This window comes from Rhinolophus sinicus, linkage group LG01 (assembly GCF_036562045.2).
Source record: "Rhinolophus sinicus isolate RSC01 linkage group LG01, ASM3656204v1, whole genome shotgun sequence".
Taxonomy (NCBI): domain Eukaryota; kingdom Metazoa; phylum Chordata; class Mammalia; order Chiroptera; family Rhinolophidae; genus Rhinolophus; species Rhinolophus sinicus.
This window is the reverse complement of record NC_133751.1, coordinates 175,227,935-175,234,349: the sequence shown is the minus strand read 5'-3', so window position 1 is coordinate 175,234,349 and position 6,415 is coordinate 175,227,935. Positions and strand designations below refer to the sequence as shown.

At 36.1% G+C, this 6,415-nt stretch overlaps 1 pseudogene; it reads right to left on the bottom strand.

The window, feature by feature from the left end:
- Positions 1–299: 299 nt before the first annotated feature.
- LOC109452400 (nuclear FMR1 interacting protein 2 pseudogene) lies at positions 300–2,226 on the bottom strand (annotated as a pseudogene).
- Positions 2,227–6,415: the final 4,189 nt, after the last annotated feature.

Below are 6,415 nucleotides of genomic sequence, written 5' to 3'. Positions count from 1 at the left end.
AAGTGGTTATTTGTTGCCCAAGTTGACAACAGCAGGAACTTTAAAATCATGCTTCTTAACAAGTCTGTATTCATTAACCACTTGCATTCACACTTAAAAACAAAAATTAACAAAAGGAAAAAGAAAAACAACAACACTACTATTCAGTACCAGAGATTAAATAACCATGTGTAGTCTCTTGATATAAATTTGATTCCTTAAGAAGTCTAATTACTTTCAGTTGCCTTTTAAAAATAACTGTTTGTGTGTGTGTGTGTGTGTGTGTGTGTGTGTGTGTGTTTATGTATAATCCTGTGATTTTACTTATGGTTCCTGTGCTGCGAGGAAGATCTAGGAAAAAAAAGCCTTGTGTAACCCATGAATGGTGGCTTTAATGCGGCAGAAAGGTCACAAACAGGCAGTCTGGTTCTTTGTTGATCTGGACTATCCATGGCTTCATTATAAGTGATTATCCTTTTGCGATCTTGCTTCTGCAAATTCCAAACAGATTCCATTTCTTTAGTGTGATATACAATAGCAGCCCTCAGGTCAAAAGAAGCCTAGCTATCATTCCTTTCTAGGTCTCTCTGGTATCTCTGTTCTTTGGCGGTGCCTAACAAAGTGTGCGTAGGAGATGCCAGAGGATTTTGATTTTCTATCTCATAGTCCTTTGAGAGCAACACGAAAGCACCTTGACTATTGGTGTCTGCTTTTTGCAGGTCACCTGCATGACTGAGTTCCAAAGATAAGTCTCCACATTTACTAGTACTCCCAGATTTTAGAATGCTAACCAGAACTTGAGGGCTAGTCCGTTCTTCCAGCTCATAAGCCTTGGGAAACACAGGATGCTCAGTTCCTAAGGGGATTATTTCAGCACCCTGTGAAACCAAAGTGGCAGGATATTCCCTTTGAAGCGTCATCTCCTTCACTTTATGATCTGATGACTTCCCAATAACAGTCTCAGGGCCAACACTGGGCTCATTTATAAATGGTAAACCGTACTGATTCTGGAAGATATCCCCCAGGTTTTGCTGATCTGTCAGAGAGGGTAGATACACTTGTGCTGTGCTCAACAGCACAGTTTTTAGATTTGATGGGTAGATTAAAAAGCTAGACTTAATTTGTTCAACAGATGCTGAAGTCATACTCATGTTCTGGAGAACTGAATCAGTCCCAGAAGAGATGGGTGTTAGCGTATTAGCAGCAGTAGTTGGCAGTGGTTGACCCCCTTGAGAAATATACACCTGCATCAGGCCCTGCTAAAACAGGCCTGTTAGAAAAGTTGGCCGAAGTAACAGATTTCAACACTGACATATGGACCTTTGATAACCGACTTGAAGACTGGGTCAGTAGATGATGAAGATGATGAAGACGAAGATGGTGACACAGAAGAGATCTGTACACTTTTGTTGAGGTTTTCCTTAACTTTGCTTGTATAACTTATTTTAGGAATGATTTTAGCACTGCTATTGTCCACTGGAAAAACTGGGGGTGATTTAAATAGGGTCCACAAGTCCTCTTTGGAGGCAACAGCAGAAGTATGCTTTCCTTTGGGCCAATCATCAAACCTTTTGCTGCTCACACCAGGTTTAATATCAGAGCTTTTCCGCAGCATATCTCCCACAGCAGGTTTTCCTCGACTTGTTCCTCCAGGTCCAGTTTCATACTTCCAAATGGGCTTTGAACTATCCATTCAATTTCCCTTTTGTTCACTGTAGTCAGGCTTGAAAGTTTTAAGTCCCTGTTTTAAGGTTGGGACACTGGTCTCTTGCATTATTTTGTCCTGCACTAAGTTAAGGTTTTCACAACTATTGACACTACAGCGACTAGCTTTCCTTTTTTTTTAGGAGTGGTATATCCGCTCTCAGATCTACTTCTATCATGATCTGCTTCTATGCCCATATAACCATTAGTAATATAGCCAGAATTATTTGTTACAACATCATTGGAATGCTACAGCATCACTCTTATGTACAGACTGGTTCTCTCCAGATTTATTTTCATAAGACTTTCCATTCTTTTTGTCTATGCTGTTTTTCTGAATGAAATTCCTAGTTTTAATTCCCGCTTTCCCAAAGGTGCTGGCCTTGACAGTCTGCTTCAGATTAGTGTCTACAACTTGTTGTTGCCATTGAGGACCCTGGAAATAGGGTTGGTAGCTTCATCACAATTGAGGTTCTTTGAAGATACTTCTCTTTCTCCAGCTTTACCATTTAGTTCACCATTTTGTGTGCTTAATAGCCACATGTATCTAATGGTTACCATATTTATAATGCAAATATACAACAATTTCATCATTACAGAAAGTACTATTGGATAGCACTTTTATAGAGCTTGCAACCTTTCTAGTAGGTATCTAGTTGACTTGTCAAGTGCCTTAAACACTTAACTGTATATGCTTTTCTTCCTTCTCCCAAGAGGGCAAAGAGGGATATCTACACAGCTTCAATAGGCACTCTAGTTTACCCAAATTTTCCAAGAATAGGTTTAATAGTTTCTCTGGATTAAAAATTCAGAGAGCACAATAAACTTCTATTCTTTTCACGATGGCATCCATTAAGAAAATAATAGTTAGCATTTATTGTTCATGTACTATATGCCGGGTACTTGACATGCATTATATCTCTTTTAACCCTCACAGAGGCACCTCACGTGATTTATATACTGTTATCTTGATTTTGCAAACAAGGCAACTGAGGATCAGAAAATGTGAGTGACATGTCCAAGAATATATGACAAGTGGCCAAGACAGATTTAAACGTGAATTTTTCTAATTCTGAGGACCATGCTTTAGGTCACACTGTGCTGTAACAACTGAGTAATAACAAAGAAGTTAGCAATAAACGTAAGTTGGTTCACATCACCTGAAATTCTATTGAAGGTAATTTCTCCATCTCTATAAAGTCTCCTGCTTTGATACTTTCTTTCCTCACGGTCTTGGGAATGGCTACCACAATGCAAAATTCAGATAGATTTAATCTTTGTGGGATGAAGCACTCATTCATTTACAGAGTTCCAGAACATTACCAATACTTTTCCTGTTTCACATACTATTAGGTTGGTGCAAAAGGAATTGCGGTTTTTGCAATTATTTTTAATCTTTTAAACTGCAATAACTTTTGCACCAACCTAATATTTTTTTTTTTTTTTTTTTTTTTTTTTTTTTTTACCTTCAGTTTAAAATACAGACATGCACCTAAATATTTCTTTCTAATAACACAACATGGCAAGGGCTGGGACTCTATAGCTCTAAGATGCATACTGTACTAAAGTATAGATAACATGATTGCTTCTGATAATAAGGCTGTTTTTCACACTCAGAGAAATAATCAAATTCTTTTGTTGGTTGAAGCTTTGTGTTCCAACTTCCTTAACTGTCCTTAACAATCTGTTTTTTAGTTCTTTTAGGATGCTGCAGAATTCTTTAAAAACAAGATGGATTTTTCTTCTAATAACCACCATAATTTTAAAAAACATGCCTTTGTGGTGAATTTGTTGCCTCTCACGGGCCTGGCAAACTGAAATTTAAATGACCCTTTTGCCCTTATTATTGCAGCTGTCAGCATCCAATTTTATACAGAAAGTGTAAAGGAAAGGGAATTTAAACCAGAAATTTTTATTGAGGCACACACGACTTCAGCAGCTGCTATTACAGTATCATCAAATACTACAACTGACAAAGACCCGTGGGATCTATTTTCTAATTCAGTCTTGAAGGAAATTTACAATAGTGAATCTCTATGGCAGTTGAGGTTGGCTAAGATTTAGATGACCCATTTCCCCTATCTAATGAATTCAGGCCTTGCAAACTTTGCACAAGCTTTAAACTGACAAAATATCAAGAGAGTTGATGTGAAATTGAAAGACAGCTGGCACAGACTCAGAGTCTCTTGAGTTTTGCTTGGAAGCTGCAAACTTTCACAGCTGCAAGCCTGTCAAAATGAAGATTCCAGCATAAAGTTGGTCAAAATATTGCTATTAGATGAAAAACTTTATGCCTAAAGCCTTTACTCTATGGACAGGATTCTTCATTTAAAAAAAGAATGAACATGACATTTTTGCATTTATCTCCATTTTGCTAAGATGAAATAAGTGAGAATGTTTCTATCTCCTTCAATTTAGGTTTAAAAAAATCCAATTACAATTAAATTTGAACGATGTGTTTTTTAAAACATTTATGATAGAATCTTATTCCTGGAAATAAAATTAATTTGATGTGGTTTCCTTTTCCAAGCTATCTCTTTCCAATATTTTTGGTCTTGACAAGTCACGAGGATAATTAAACATTTTGTTTTATTATGTGGTTAGAAAGTCATCAGGGTGTTTCTAGGTAAGAGCACACAACAAATTATTAGGTAGAGAAACAAAGCTTGCTAGGTGTGGTGTTTTCAGGCAATAAACTCCATCATCAATGATAATTTTTATACATCTTTTTTAAGCAAAGCAACCCCAAGCGAATGGCATTTAGGGGACAAGTGAAGTTTGCTGATGGGAAGATACTTCAATGTTAAAAGTACAGTTTCTTGTAGAGTAATTACAAGGCTTATCATATTTATGAGAACTTAAAATTTTGGCTTCATTTTCAAAGGATCCCAGTCATGGCTTTTCCATATAGCCAATTATAAAACGCTTTTCAAACAATTCAAATTGTATCACGGATTGGCCATTTATATTTGAGAAATAGCATTAAACTCATGCCAATAGTGAAATCCCACGGAATAGAATGGAATATGTAAAATATAATGCACAACTGAGAAAATAGGGGATAAAGTCATTTATGACTACAATGTTAGTATATTGTTTAAAATGCAATATATATATGTACATGTGTATATATACATATATATGTATATATGTATATATATGCATAGGTAGTTCAAAATCATTCTAGGAGTTGTTTTATTCTAGAAGTCATAAGTCTTATTTGATTATTGACATCTAAAAGAAATAAACCCGTTTTCAATACTATTATGTAACATGAGAATCATAAAGTACATTTAGTTCATTTTTAATTCATGGGCTACTTGTCAACACCTTCATTTTGAAAATGATTTTACTTTTTGCAATTACATGGCTTTTTTGGGATATAAAATAAAATGTTAAGCATATCAAAGCATTAAAATGAAATGGATTTGTAGACTACCTATGGAGTCCTGAACATTACTGGAGACTCAAGTGAAGAGCATGAAAACTTTCCTTACCTAGCAGGACCAATCTCTTTTTTATTGCTTCATGCCTGTGCTAATCTCTGCTATAGTACTTCTCAAGTGTATTGAAATTACTGTGTATGTGCCTTCTTCCCTGAGGGTAATAAGTTCCTTGACATCACGAGCCAGGTCTTATTCCTGTCTTGAGCACTGGCTGATCCAGAAATTCAATGATGTGATCTTTCTTCCTTTAGCTCTATTTTCCATCCTGATGACTTCGTCCTAAGCTTGATTCTTGTTGTAGTTATAGGATCATTTCCCATTTAGTATTAAGGCTGCATTTATTCTCACTTAAGTCCTTTGGGGGGGGGGGGAGAAAGAAAGAGAGAGAGACAGAGAGAGAGAGAAGCTTTTCTTCGATAGGGGAACAATAATATTTCTCTATATTCTGATGCAATTGTTTAGGTCCAACTCTGGATCAGTAACTGTCACCAGGGGAATACCATGTACTGATTGGCTTAGGCTTGAGTTCCTTAACCAATCTTGGGTGACGGAGACAGGATATTATAATTGCTTTGAGTAATCAGGGCCCTCCTCTGGAGATGGAATCAGTTCCTCAAACTGCATTGAAACTTTATTGGGAGAGTGGTAACATATTTGTTGGTCTGCTGCCTGTAATAGCCTCAGTATGGAGCATTTCTCAAGCTTATTTGAACAGGAGCTCTTTGTTCTTAGAGTAGATAGTTGACAAAATGCTGATCTATAAGATCAAGTTCAATCCCTTATTATATTACAGCATGAAAAGCTTTTATGACATGGCCCCTGACTTCCAATTACTGGTTCTGTAGTCATGTCAAAATTATGCTATAACGATAACAAATTTATTGCCTTTCCTGCATCTCTCCATGATTAAATATTTCAAGGCTTTTATATTTGTCTTCTTGGTTACCAAGTTTTCTTTAACACTGATTGCCTTCTCATCCTTCAAATTTTAGATCAAACACTCTCTCTCCTGAAGTCTTCCCTTTCTTTATACTGTTCTAGCATACTGAACATCATTATTTTATTTATTCTCCACATACCCTTTTAATTATTTATTAACAGGTTTCTTGATTTTGAATGACTTGAAGGGAAGGTCTGTGTCTATACCTTAGCAGTCACAGAACTTGGTGGCGGATTGGTTTCAAATAGCTGTTCAACTGAATTGTTCATTTAGTATGTTTTTGAAAATTTAATATAAATACTATATTTCCATACTTTTGTGTGCTCAGAAATATTATTAAATGTTT